The 13,800-nt window shown below is 62.3% G+C and overlaps 1 long non-coding RNA gene across 1 annotated transcript; it reads right to left on the bottom strand.

Moving 5' to 3' along the window:
- Positions 1-1,971: 1,971 nt before the first annotated feature.
- LOC112446783 (uncharacterized) lies at positions 1,972-6,222 on the bottom strand. Its single transcript, XR_009494720.1, has 2 exons — positions 4,122-6,222; positions 1,972-2,942 (listed from the first exon to the last, which is right to left on the bottom strand). It is a non-coding gene; the product is annotated as an uncharacterized lncRNA (long non-coding RNA).
- Positions 6,223-13,800: the final 7,578 nt, after the last annotated feature.

Raw genomic sequence — 13,800 nt, forward strand, 5'->3', positions numbered from 1 at the left:
CTGTGTAGGAGTTTGCAATTTGCTGGCTGTGTGGGTCATCAAGGAGAGGCACTGCCCACCTCCTCTTCATCACCTTGGGTCAGTCAGCAGCAGAATCTGGCTGCTTATGTTCCTGGACACCCTTTCTGTCCCTCCTGTCTCTCTATCCCCACTCCCACAGCAAGACCTCAGAGCTGCTTGGAGCAGCTGCTCTGCCCTTCTGGGCACTGGGCTCCCACCTGGACTCATCCCCGCCCCTCCTGCCTGCCATGGTGCTGAATGCACAGCCCCTCTCCTCTGAATGTCCGCAGCTCAGCACCACCTTTGGCCATGAGAGCCCATGTCTCTCTGAGCTGACTGTGACCATGGATACCCTCCTGGCACTCTTGCTGTGTCTGGCCCTGCAATCAGAGCTCATGGCCTGGTAGGGAGCAGGCCAGACACACAACAGCCACCTGTTGTGGTCAGCACCATGATGACAGCAGCCCAGGGGCTAGGAAAGCCCTGAAGAGCCCTGGGCCCAGCATTGCAATCGGAGATGGCTTCCTGGAGGAGGTGACACCTGGTTCACCCTGCAACTGTCTCTACCTTCCAGCCTCTCATCTGTCACCAACTGGCTGACCCCAGAGACCAACAGGGCCCCAAATGTGGGCCCGAGGGGCATGGGGGAGGGTGGTACCTAATCACCTGCTGCTGCTCCTAAGTCACTTCAGTCATGTCCGACTCTGTGCGACCCCATAGACGGCAGCCCACTAGGCTCCCCCGTCCCTGGGATTCTCCAGGCAAGAACACGAGTGGGTTGCCATTTTCTTCTCCAATGCATGAAAGTGAAAAGTGAAAGTGAAGTGGCTCAGTCGTGTCTGACTCTTCATGACCCTATGGACTGCAGCCTACCAGGCTCCTCTGTCCATGGGAGGTTCCAGGCAAGAGTACTGGGGTGGGGTGCCATTGCCTTCTCTGACCACCTAGTCACCAGTAATGTGCAGAAGCAGTTGAATCCCAAAACAAACTGGATGAAGTCAGGGTGGGCAAAGCAGCTACTTTGTCTGGGAAGCCCTGGGAAGTGGCAGAAAGGGCCAGGCTTCAGGAGCAGAGGTCTGGGCAGTTGCTCTGCTCACCAAGCCTCACTTTCCCCACCCCACTTTGTAGGGGCTGTTTGATGGATGGAAGAAGCTAGCAGTTGAGACTGCTCAGCTGGGGTAGTGGAGCCGGGTGGGGGAGTGAGGGAGCCAGGGGCCAGCCCGGAGCCCTGGTCTGAAGCTGGGCGCCTGCTGCCACCTGCTGCCTAACCAGGGAGTGGCTCCTGGCCCGTCGTGGGTCCTGGGTCTGGCCAACAGGTGAGCAGGGTGGAGAGCAGGCTGGGGGCCCCCAGACTGTCAGCCCCCCGCCCCCCAGGGCAGGCCAGGACCATGCTCAGAGATGTGGGTGAGTGCTGGGGGCTAGCGAGAGACCACAACCCTGGAGGTGATCCCCTGTCCCTAAGTGTGCAGAAGGCAGGCCTCCCTCGGACCTCTGCCTGCTGCAACAGGCCGAGGGTGGCTGTGTCCCGCCGGGGAGAGGTCTGCGCATTCCTGCCGTTCCTGGGAGGCAACTCACCAGAGGGACTTGAGGGACTTCTGGGGTGTCCAAGGTGGGGGGCCTTTGAGAGACCATGGGCCTTAAGGTTCACAGGGGCCACCGCTGACCTTGGACCCCCCTGGGAGAGATGATGGCAGAGCCAGCCCAGCATTTAGACCCTACAGACCAGGATTGAGCGAGGGCCCACCTGGCCACGTGGGCACGGAGTGACCAGGCCGTCCCCCAGGGCTGAGGTGACTCGGGTGAGTTGATACAAGGGTCTAGCGTCTCAGGGGACACTCAGGGTCACGGGGCACAGCTAGCCTGTCCATCAGCAGGGTGGGCACAGCGCCAAGGCCCCATACTGTTCGTGACAACAGAAAGTCTCACTTCAATTCCGTTAAAAATTCGAAGAAAAAAGGAATACAATGATACTGACTATATATTACATGTAATATACGATATACGTCGTGACTGTGTATAATAATACGTACTATTTAACACATGGCATCCATAGCAATGAAACCAGCTTGGAGTACATGCGTCTTTATGCCGCTGGGTCCTAAGACGTGTTCTGTAATCATGTTTAAGGAGGAAGCACCCGCCCCGACCCCCACCCCAGCCAGCCTGGGCCCTGCCCGCAAGCGTGGCCTCCGCCCGGAGAGGCTGAGCGCCTCCTTCAGCTCCGTGGCCCGGCCGCCTCCCTGGCCCTGGGCCCAGTCCTGCCCTCATCCCCCTCGGTCCCTCCTTCCCTGGACAGCCGGGGGTGGGCTGGGCTGGGCCCCGCAGGGCGGCCCCTGCCATCGCACTGAGCGTCCCCAACAGCGACACCGTGTGGCGGGAGAAGACCATGGCGGCCGGCCGGAGGCAATCCACCGCCGCGGCCCAAGGCTGTGGAAGGGGCTGACCCCACTGGGAGGCAAGAAGCCTGGAGTTCAAGGTCAGCCTGGGGGGGAAGGCCCCAGGAGAGCTTCCTGCGGACGAATGACTGGGCAGCATTCACCGCCCCACACCTCGCCGCTCCCCCACGCCCTGGGCAGGGTGCATGGCCCCGGGTGACCCAGCTGGCAGCATCCTGACCCCCATCAGCGCCCCCTCCTCACGGCCACACCCACAGCACCCCGGTGAGGGGCAGGGCCGCCTGCCATATCTGTCACCTGTCTCCAGGCACCACCTGCGGGCCTGAGGCTACGCTTTCTGCAGGAAGGGAGGCAGTCCCCACGCGTGGGAGGATGGAGACCTCACAATGGAGGCGGCCCCGGCAGAGGGGCCTGACGTGGAGGCCGCAGACGCCAGGCTGAGAGGGGAGGGCAGGGTCTGGCTCTTGCTGTAGGACCAGGTCTGCCTGGAGAAACTTCATGCCCATCGGTGTCATTTAGCAGAGATGGGTTTCCGCAGCATTGTACCTTCCAGATGAGGCAAGGTCTGAGGGTCCAGGGTGGGCTTGGGGGGCCTGGGGGCCTAGGGGAATCCCCGCATCAGTTGGGTAAGGGGCTGAGCTCAGCTAGTCTTTCTAGAAGAGGAGGGGGCAGCACCAGCTACAGTTACATGTCAGAGCCTGGACATCTGGAGGTCTGAGATGGGCCAGGAGGAGAGGGCCTTCAGGCCCGGTCTGTTCGACGGCCTCCAATCCCACCGCAGCCTCAGGTGTTCTTGAACTCAAGGCTGCCTTCTTCCCGGCTTCCTGCTTGGTGGCCTAAGTTCATCATCTGCCCTGACAGCACCAAGTGCCTCTGGCTTCAAGGCCCCAGGACCTCTTAGGTTGCCTGGTGCAAAGACGGCCCCGGCTCCTGCGCATCTCCATGGCTACCAGTCTCCATGGCAGGGGTGACTCTCCTAGGCTCCAGCCACTGGTGTAAATGCTCCCGAGCCAGCGCCCACTGGGGATGCCGTGTGCCGGGGCGATGTCTCTGGTCCTTAGGCAGGGGCTGCAGTCCTGAGCCCATTTCATGGGGGTTGACACTGATGCTCAGAGAAACTCAGTGACCATCCCCAGGCCACACAGGGGGCCATGACAGAGCTGGAACCGCAACCTGGCCTGTGCCCCTGGCAGCCCTGCAGCTGTCCTGCCACCGGGTGTCCTCCTGCCCATGGTGAGGGGATAGGGCCTCAGAGAAGGGGCGGGTGGAGTTCTAGACTCCCTTCCCTGTGGCCAGGGAAGCAGACCCAGCCGAGGGGCCGCCCAAGGTCCTCTGCATCTGCCTCGCACACGAGGGTCCACTTTAACAAGAGCAAAGTGGCCGCCTACACACCGGACACCTGGCCCCTCAGAAGGAAGTGACTCCCTCTCCCTGCGGGCTTGACCTGGGCTTAAAGGTGGTGGGGCCTGTTCCTGGTGGGCCTGGATCACAGCGCTCTGCCTTCTTCCCAAATCCTGGGTGTCAACCCCGCAGCCAAGCCCCAGGTGGGCAGGGCAGCAGAGCGTGGTGAGCAAGGCGTGCTGACCACTGAGGTCTCCGGGGAGCCAACATGAAGGGGTAGCCCATCCTGGAGAGGACATCGCCCCCTCCTTGACCCCCCTCCTTCCCCTCCTCCCCTCCTGCCCCCACATCACAGGGCCTCCCCCAGCACTCCCTCTCCCACACCTCTCCTGGGGCAGCGGAGAAGTCCATGGTCCCTGCTCATGTGGACGTTTCGTCCCCCACGCACTGCAGGGAGGCCCGAGCAGCTGGCCTATGGCCTGGAGGCATCAGGGCCCAGGCAGCAGCTGGTGGAGAGAGGTGAAGGCCTGGGGGAGACGGAGAGGCAGGATGAGGGGACAGAGGACAGGGAGGAAGGGGGTGCGCGAAGGCACCTCTATGGGGGGGTTCAGGGTATGGGGCTGGGGGGATTCGGGGTGTGGGGCTGGAGGGGAAGTGTTCTGGGGTGGGGGTTGGGAAGGGGGGTTTGGGGTGTGGGGCTGGAGGTGTGTTCCAGGTGTGGGGCTGGGGGCTGTGGGGCTGGGGGGAGGAGGACAGGCACCCCCTGAAGGGCAGGCGTGAAGGGCAGTGGAGCCGGTCAAGGGGGTGGGGGTCCTTGTGGGAGGAAGAGGCACCCGCAGGAGGCCGCCCCACAGGTCGGAGCAGGCACAGACCCCCCAGAGCGTGGGGGCAGGATAGTTCCAGGAGCGAGGAAGTCCACTGGGGGTCACCAGTGGCCCAGGAACCCAGCACCTGAGGGCCCAGCCAGATGGCCCACCACCCAGTGTTTGGGACTGAGGCTGGGGCAGAGGCCAGCAGGAGCCCTGGTGGGACGGGGGATGGGGGAGGCACCCTCCAGGTGGTCTGTGGTCACCCCCAGATGGAGGCACCCCAGAGGCAGGCAGTGCATGGCAGCAAGGAGTCAGCTAGCCACCTGCCAGCCCTCTGGCCCATAGGCATTCAGCCAGCAGCCCCTGCTGCCAGGGAGGGGGCCCAGGGTGTGGCAGAAGGAACACAGGTTCAGGAGACCACCCCGCAGAGGGGCCTCACCCTCACCGTCTCAGCCACACCCCAGCTGTGTGACCCAGGCCCTCTCTGAAGCCATCTCCTCACCCAGATTGACGACAAGCAGAGCGGCCCTTGCAGGTACTGAGGGGTCCCTGGGCCACAGACACCGGCCAGGTGGGCGGAGCAGGCGGACCCCGCGGGATGAGGCGGTGAGGGTCCAGCGCTGCTCGGGGCACAGCCTCCCTCCCCCAGACACCCAGGCCTTCCCCGACACCCACCCGGGCCAACAGTGCCCACACTCGCCCCCCGTGTCTCCGTTTTCTCTCCCCACTACCCACTTTTCTTGTCTCCACTGAGCTGTCAAAGCAAATCGGGGCTTCCCCGTGGTCGACCAAGAAGTTCAGCGGTCTCCGCCACAAGGCAGAGTCACGCGGCTTCTCACCAGGTTCCCCGGTTGCTGGGCGGGGCCTGAGGAGGCCAGCTCGCTTCCAATTGGCTGCTCTCGGGAAGGGGTGAGGCCGTGACAGGAGGGGGCGGGGACTGTGATTCACCCCGGAAGCAGCGGTCACTCCCGCAGCTGGAGACGGGGAGGTCCGAACATTTCTGTGGCCTGGACGAGGTCCACGCTGCTGTCTGTGTCCGGGACCACCCCGGGGGTGTTGGTGTTCCGTGAAACTGTTTATGTCCATGGGAGGACTGCCAGACGCAGCTGACGTCCCGGGGCCGCTCCCTGCAGCTCTAAGCTCTACCTGCCCCTACCGTGCTCCTTATCTACCTGCGTGTGGGCCAACCCCCGCCCCACGAGCTGAGCTCCAGGGACCTGTGTCATCTTGTCCCTGCCTTATCCCCAGCACCTGGTCTAGTGTTGGGTGCACATGTGTGCTTAATCTCTGTCACGTCCAACTCCTTGCAACCCCTTGGACTGTAGCCCCCCAGGCTCCTCTGTCCATGGGATTCTGCAGGCAAGAGTCCTGGAGTGGGTTGCCATTTCCTTCGCCAGGGGATCTTCCCGACCCAGGGATCGAACCTGTGTCTCTTGTATTGCAGGCGGGTTCTCTACCGCTGAGCCTCCAGGGAAGCCCGCCTGGTGGTGCACAGTGGGTGTGTAATAAATGCCCACTGAAAGGACAAACAAGTTGGAGTGAGCACAGAGTCTGGTGGAGTGGAGCCCAGTGCCGTGAGGGAAACTGGCAGGAGAGGCGGTGGGGCAGGCAGGCAGTCCCTGGGGTCCTAAGGACCTAGGCTGAGAAAGGGGGGCTGGCTGTCCCTTGTGAAGGGCTTGAGATGCTCGTGAACTCAGAGCTGGTTCTCTCAGTGTCCTCTCTTGGAGTCACACTGAGGTGAGCCCATTAAAGGCTCTGGCAAGTCCTGCAGAAAGGAGACAGGCCTCTTGGACTCGGTTTACCTCACCGTTCCCCAGACAGGCCTGACCACATCAGCCTCGCCGGTTGAGGCACGCCAGTGGCTGTCCCACAGGACATGAGCATGGCCTGGTAGCTCTGCATTTGCCAGAGGCCCCTCGCTGAGGGGAGAGGACCTCTTGGAGGCAGAACTCTGAGCGGTGGTGGCCCCTGGGCTCAGGCTGAAGCAGCTGTGCCCAGCCCGTGGTGGTGACCAGGAGAGCACTAAAGTGGCAGGTTTGAGACGCATTGGGAGGTGACAGCAAAGGGACCAGCAGATTGACCGGGGCAGAGACGGCGGGCGGGAGGGGAAGCCCAGGCCTCTCCAGCTTGATGGGTGAACAGCTACTGAAACAGAAGAGCCAGGCCCAACCCGAACCGGAACCCTGTTAGGACCCGGAGCATGAGCTTTTGGACATGCTCCAGGGACTGACCTTGGGGACCCCACATGGGCTGGAGGTCTGCCCTGCAGGAAGTCATGCCTGTGCGGCCAGCCCAGCCCCCGTGCCCCACCCACCCTACACACCCTGCCCAGGGGCACCTGAGAGAGACTCCTGGGCTTCCTGGGCCCTCAGGGTCAGGGAGCGTTCCTCAGGGGCGGGAACAGTGTGGGGCGGGGTGGGGGGCAGAGGAGGGTCCCCAAGGACCCAGGCCCATGGGGTCCCAGAACAGGATTGAGCTGGGCAGTGAGCCCTGAGAAGGGCCGCCAAGGCAGGACAGGAACTGATGATCCTGGTTCTCTGTTCTCAGGGAGGGACCCAGTCCTGATGGAGTCCAGGCAGCCACTCAGGTGCCAGGCAGGCAGGGGACCACGCCAGGTGAGCCTCAGGACCAGGCCAAGCCAGTCCCATCCACCTGCGACCTCGAGCTAGGGGGTGTGGCCACAAGCTGGGGGTGTGGCCACGAGCTAGGGGGTGTGGCCACGAGCTAGGGGGTGTGGCCACGAGCTAGGGGATGTTCCCCCAAGATCTCAGCCAGCAATGGGGTCTGAGAAGGGTGATGAGCACAGCAGGGCGGGTTCTCGCTTGGCCAGGGCAGACAGACTTGACCCCCTGGCAGGGGTTGCACAAGCCCAACCATGACTTACGTCTCTGCCGCCCTGGGCCTGGATCCCCATGTGTACAAAGCCACTTTAGCCCTGAGCACAACCAGGGCTTCCCCGGTGGCTCAGTTGGTAAAGAATCTGCCTGCAATGTGGGTTCGATCCCTGGGTTGGGAAGATCCCCCAGAGAAGGGAACGGTTACCCATTCCAGTATTCTGGCCTGGAGAATCCTATGGACAGAGAAGCCTGACGGGTTACAGTCCATGGAGTCACAAAGAGACACGACTGAGCGACGTTCGCACATACATGGCCCTGAGCACAACCAGAGAGACATGACCACTGGACCTGTGTCCGGAGCTCTGCCTCCCCGAGGGACCCACAGAGCTCCTGGCCCCCCGGGAGCCCCTGTTCCCCCATGTGCATGATGTTTGTTGTTCAGTCAGCCGTGTCCGATTCTTTGTGACCCCGTGGACTGCAGCACACCAGGCTTCCTTGTCCATCACCGTCTCCCGGAGTTCACTCAAACTCATGTCCATTGAGTCGGTGATGCCATCCAACCACGTCATCCTTTGTCTCCCCCTTCTCCTCCTGCCCTCGGTCTTTCCCAGCATCAGGGTCTTTTCCAGCGAGTAGGTTCTTGCATGAGGAGGCATGAACTTGAAGGTCCCCGATGTTTTTTCAGCTATGGGGGATGGGCTTCCCTCCTAGCTCAGTCGGTCAAGAATCCACCTGCAGCGCAGGAGCCTAGTTCGATCCCTGGGTCAGGAAGATCCCCTGGAGGAGGGCATGGCAACCTACTCCAGTATTCTGGCCTGGAGAATCCCACCGACAGAGGAGCTGGGGGCTTCCCCGGTGGCTCAGCTGGTAAAGAGTCTGCCTGCAATGCAGGAGACCTGGGTTCGATCCCTGGGTTGGGAAGATTCCCTGGAGAAAGGAATGGCTACCCATTCCAGTATTCTGGACTAGAGAATCCTATGGATAGAGGAGCCTGGCGGGCCACAGTCCGCGGGGTCACAAAGAGTCGGACACGACTTAGTGACTAGACGACGACGTGGGATGGGCGAGGCCTGAGGTGACCACCAGGTGGCGCCCCGCATCCGACAAATAGCGCAGGTCTGGCTGGGGAAGGAGGGTGGTCCTCGAGACGCTCGCCACCCAACCCCCCAACACCGGCTTCCTGTCCCCGGCAGCCTTCGAGGTCCAGAGCAAGGAGAGAGAAGGGCAGGTGGGTTCTGCCTCAGGCCAGCTGCCCCCGCAGGAGGCTAGGCCTCTTCTCCCCTCACACACCCCGGGGTGAGTGTCTTGCTCCATTGGCCGTGGGGAGGTGGGGGACAGCCCCTCTTCCCACCACCGGGAGGACAGCTGTGCTTGCCGTGTCCAAACCCTGGGCTGGGGTCCAACCCGGGGACTGTCTGCCCTTGCCCCCAGCTCTGTCACGGGAGCCCACACTTCTGCCTCTCTGAGCCTCAGTTTCCCCATCTGCAAAACAGAAAAGAACCATGGCACCCCTTCCCCTCTGCACCTGGCCACCCGCTATGGGCCAGCATCTGCAAGTGGGGGGTCCCCAGCAGGGCTGCCCTCTAAAGTGGAGGGTGCCATCTGTGCCAGGCTGCAGAAGGCTGCATGGCCGAGGTCACAAGGTCCCATGTAGCAGGGGTTAGGCTACAGAAGACCCAAGATGAAAGCCCTGCTGCCCATCACTTGCCCGGTGGGGTGGGGAGTGGTGGTCTCGTCTGATCCCACCACAGGAGCTGAGTCAGGTGTCCCATCCCTGTGCCCCTGGGCCCAGAGAGGTCGGCACAGCGTGTCCCCCAAGGACAGGGGCCTTCCTCAATCCCCTCTGCACCCTGTGAGCCCAGTCACAGGGATGGTGGACTGTCAACGCTGTTTTATCAGCGTGGTACCTGCTCAGTGGCCCTGGGGCAGTCACCACCCTCCTAGATCCTCAGGGAGTCCCACCCCAAGAGAGACCTGGAGGTATCACTCAGCCACAGGGAGTTTCCCCGCCTAAAGCTCTGGGCTCACAGGACAGACTCCTGGCCAGGTGGGCAAGGAGCATGGGAACAGTGCTGACGAGTGGGCAGGCGCCACCCCTGGCAGCTGATAGGAGCCGGGTACACGTGGGCCTGGAAGCCACAGGCTCTTTAGTCTGCCTGACCCACAACCCAGTGACAGACAGGTGGCCCAGTGAGTGAGGTTGCCCCTTTGGCAGAGGACGTGGGCAGCTGCTGGCCTGGCCCCAATGGAGCAGGCTGGGAGTCGGGCCAGGCCCAGTGGGCTTGGCCATTCCAGTTGAGACTGGTGCTTAATGGGCAGCCTTGTCTGGGAGGCTATAGGTTGTACAGCCTCACTGGGCCTGAACAAGTTGGTCTTGAACAGGCAAAGGTCAGGCCACTGTAAAACCCAGCACAGGACCAGCCACCCAGAGACAGCAGACTGCTGGGGCCAGACATTCACCAGTCCTCCCCTGCCTGGTTCACAGCCTTGACTTGATCTCCCCCTGCTCTTGAAGGCTCACTCCTGGCAGGAGCAGAACCTCCCCTACCAGCCTGCCTGCAGCCGCAGGAGGCCACTGCCCTGCAGAGCGCACGGCACAGCGCTTTTCACAGTAGGCCGCGGCCTGGGACGCCCCTCCTGCTGCTGCTTGGTGCCGGCACCTCCCCGGGCCTCCGTCATGGCCCCCACCCCAGCTTCTGTTAATCACCAGCCATGGATGCCTGACACCGTCTTGTCATTTGACCCTCCTGTAGGTGTTATTTTTTTCCGTCCGTCTCAGTGAGAAGCCTGCCCGAGCCCCCCAGGGCCTGGAAGACACCCATTCAGGAGCACCCCGGGCCCAGGCAGACTTGTACAAACCCCGGCATGCCCAGCCTTGCCTCCACCAGCCAGTCCTGGAGGCAGGAATCCAGCCGCTTTCCCTCCAGGGAACCTTCCTGGCAGCCTCCACACTTGAACCAGACATCCTCGAGCAGCTGTGGATAGCTGACGGTGGAGGGGGAGAGGTTCAGGGTCCAGGGCAGCTCCAACTGCAGACCAGCCAGAACGGAATGTGCATCAGCTTGAGGGATCCACCTGGGGGTGCAGCCCTCCAAACTATCCTTCATTCAATCCTTTCCAGCTGGGAGACAGACTCGGAACAGGCACTGACTGTGCATGAGGATGAGGGAGACAATGCTGAGGGCCTTGGAGGCACAGGGAAGGAGGGAGGGCCACAGAGCAGAGGTGGGTCGGGGCAGGGGGAGAGTTCACAGAAAGCTTCCTGGTTCAGATAAGTCCTGAGTGGGGTTTTGTAGGATAAATAGGAGTTTGCCAGCTGTAAAGTAGGGAAAGGAATGAGAAGCCCCCGCGTTCACACCCTGACTGTGCAGTAATCTATATACAAACAAGCTCCATTCTGAGTCCAGTTGGCTTGAAAGTCCAACAAAATTAGCTTAGGTACCCCACTAACACAATCAGGTATCCAGGACTGTGCCGTGCGTGAGCACGCTCAGTCACTCAGTCGTGTCTGACTCTTTGAGATCCCGCCAGGCTCCTCCGTCCATGGGATCATCCCGGCAAGAACGCTGGAATGAGCTGCCCTTTCGTACTCCAGAATACTCTACTGTAATAGGTTTATAATGCTTGTCACACAAATTAGACATAAAAGCAAAACAAAACAAAAACAGCTTTTAATCTCATAGTACAGTCCCCTGAAAAGTACAGCATCCAGTACAACAGCTGGCGTGCAGGGACTGGCATCAAGTGAGCAGGCAAAAGGAGTTGCTGACCAGAGCAGGGAGAGGATGTGGGAGATGCTGGAGCTGAAGGGCCGTCAGCAACAGGAGACGGAGGGCGAGCTGCTGTTTCCCTCACGCCGGACGGAAGTGTGCGCACAGACGCACGTTCACAGTTGGAAGGTCCGTATGTAGGGGACTCGCTGTGCGTGCTGTGCGGGCCTGTGGGAGTTGCCTTGTGGTATGCCGCTGGGGTGGACGGGCCACGGACTCCCTGTGGGAGCCGGGGCCTCTTGTGTCCAAAAGGGCAGGTCCTCTCTAGAGTCAGTCTCAGAATTAATCCGGAAGATTTAATCGCAGGTGACAGAAACCCACGCCAAACCAGCTTAGGCCCAGAGAGGGACTTACCACCTTATGTAAGAAAAAATCCCAGAACTGGACCAGCGTCAGGCAGGGCTGGTTCAAAGGGCATCCCCAGGGCTCGGCCCCGTGTCTGTGGACTGCCTTCCTCCCTGTGCCCCGCTCCTCCAGCCGGCTCCACCGCAAAAGCAGAAAAGGCCAGGCCTTGCCCTCCCCATCCCTGCGCCATGGGAAGCTGTCTCCCCTTCCCCAGCAGTGAGTCACAAAGGCTCATCGAGCCCTGGCTGTGTGTACTCCCTGGCCCGGGTGGAGCCGGCCCTGCAGGGGTCGGGGGCAGCAGTGGCTTGGTGGGCAGAGCCGAGCTGCTGCTCCTGGGACTGACACTGAGATCAGTGCCGGGAGGACACGGGCTTTGTGAGGGCCCTTGCAGTGAGTGACCTTGACCTGCGAGGATACGGGAACTTCCTGTCTGTGCCCCTGCGCCCATCAGAGCGCTCAGCCCCGCGCAGTGGCCAGGGGCCAGGGAGCAGCGCCCTGGAGGCCAGGCCAGCTTTGCCCTGGCCATAACCTCTGGGAGGGCGGGGGAGGCACGGTGCTGGTTGTCTGCTTCTCTCTGGCCACTCGGGGCTCCACGGGACCCCCGGGGGCACCTCCGGCAGCTGCCAGGTGGGCACTGCTCGTATCCGCCCATTCTTCAGGCCAGGAACCAAGAGTCCTGCGGCCCACGGGGGCCTGGTGGCCTGTCTCACCCACAGCCTGAGCTGCCCTGCGTGACCTGGGCCCTGGGCCTGCCACCCAGCCTGCTTCTGGCCAGGGCAAGCGGTTCGCTGCAGACAGGCACCTTCACCAGGGTCCCCCAGGGCCCCAGGGGCAGCGTGGCACAGCCACCCTCCAGGCCACGACTGAGTGAGTGCCCTGTCTGGGGAGGGGGGCAGGGCGGGCAGCAGAAGGTTCAACCTTGATACGCAAACCAGGCTGGGCAGAGGCCCAGGGGCACCCACCTGCTCACCCCCCATGGGGCGCTCACTGCAGCACGGCCTCCAGCCTACTGCAGGGCCGCTCACTCACGTGGTGCTGAGGGGCCGGCGGGGAAACTGAGGACCGGGAGCAAAGGAGCCAGTCCAGGCCGGCCGCCCCCAGCCACCCACGTGATCCCTGAGGGCCGTTTTCTTACCCCGAGCTGGCGCCAGCCCCAAGACTCCTGACCAGGGCTTCCCTGATGGCTCAGTGGTAATGAATCTGCCAGCTGATGCCTGAGACAGGGGTTTGATTTGTGATCTGGGAAGGTCCCACGTGCTGCAGAGCGACTGAGCCCGGGCCCCACGACTACCAAGCCCGGAGCTGCAGCCCCTGAAGCCCACGCGCCCTAGAGCCCATGATCCCCAGCTAGAGAGGCCCCTGCAGCCAGAGAAAGGGCTGCCCAGCAGCGAAGACTCAGCACAGCCAGAAATGAATAAACAAAAATCATATATAAAAAAGAAAAGACTCCTGCCAGAGCCTGTCAGAGCTGGAAGGGCTCTTGGCCAGGGCGGGGGCCAGTGGTTAGCAACTGGAGGGGCCCTGGCGGTGGAGAAGTGCCCCCCGTCTCCTCCATCGGTGCAGGCAGAGGACAGGAGGTGCCCGCTCCCCCACCCCGCTTTAAACGACTCAGCTCTGGTGCTAAATGCAGAGACACGGCTTGGCCGAGCGCCACAGTCAGCCCAGGTCAGCTCCCAAGGCAGTTGGGCAGCCCGGCCGTGACCCAGGGCCTGGGAACACAGGCAGGACCCAGGCGAGCCGTGGGGCCTCCGAAGGGCGGTCTGCTCGGGAGGCTGGCGACCTTCCCAAGGGCAGACCGCCAGGTGGCCGCCATATCGCCTGACCCCACATTCCCTCTGTCCCTGGAACCCCTCCTCAGGCCAGGCTTCTGACCGCCCAGCTGAGCTCTGTGGGTTCAGGGCCCCGGGCCTCCCTGCAGGTCTGGCTCTAATCTCAGGCCCTTCTGTGGTCCCCGGTTCGCAGGCAGGACACAGAGGCTGGGCAAGGTCAACCCAAGGTCACAGAGATGGGGCTTGAAGCATCTGCTGGCCCTGCCCACTCCCATCACTCACACGGCCCTGCCCCTACTGGGGGCACGGGGCCCTGTCTCACAGGCCATCCCTGAGGTCACGCCCCAATCGGGAAGGTCAGGTACAGGTCTGCGGGTGCCAAGGTGACATCCCCCACCTACACAGCCTCTCACTTGGGCTGCAGGGATGCCTCCATATCCCAGCCCACCCCCTCACGAAGGGGGTTCCTCCATCAAGGGTGAATCAAGAGCAAGGGCTGTGGGAGGCATGCGCTCACCAGCTTGGGGGTTGGG

The sequence above is a fragment of the Bos taurus genome, chromosome 5 (genome assembly GCF_002263795.3).
Source record: "Bos taurus isolate L1 Dominette 01449 registration number 42190680 breed Hereford chromosome 5, ARS-UCD2.0, whole genome shotgun sequence".
NCBI classification, from domain to species: domain Eukaryota; kingdom Metazoa; phylum Chordata; class Mammalia; order Artiodactyla; family Bovidae; genus Bos; species Bos taurus.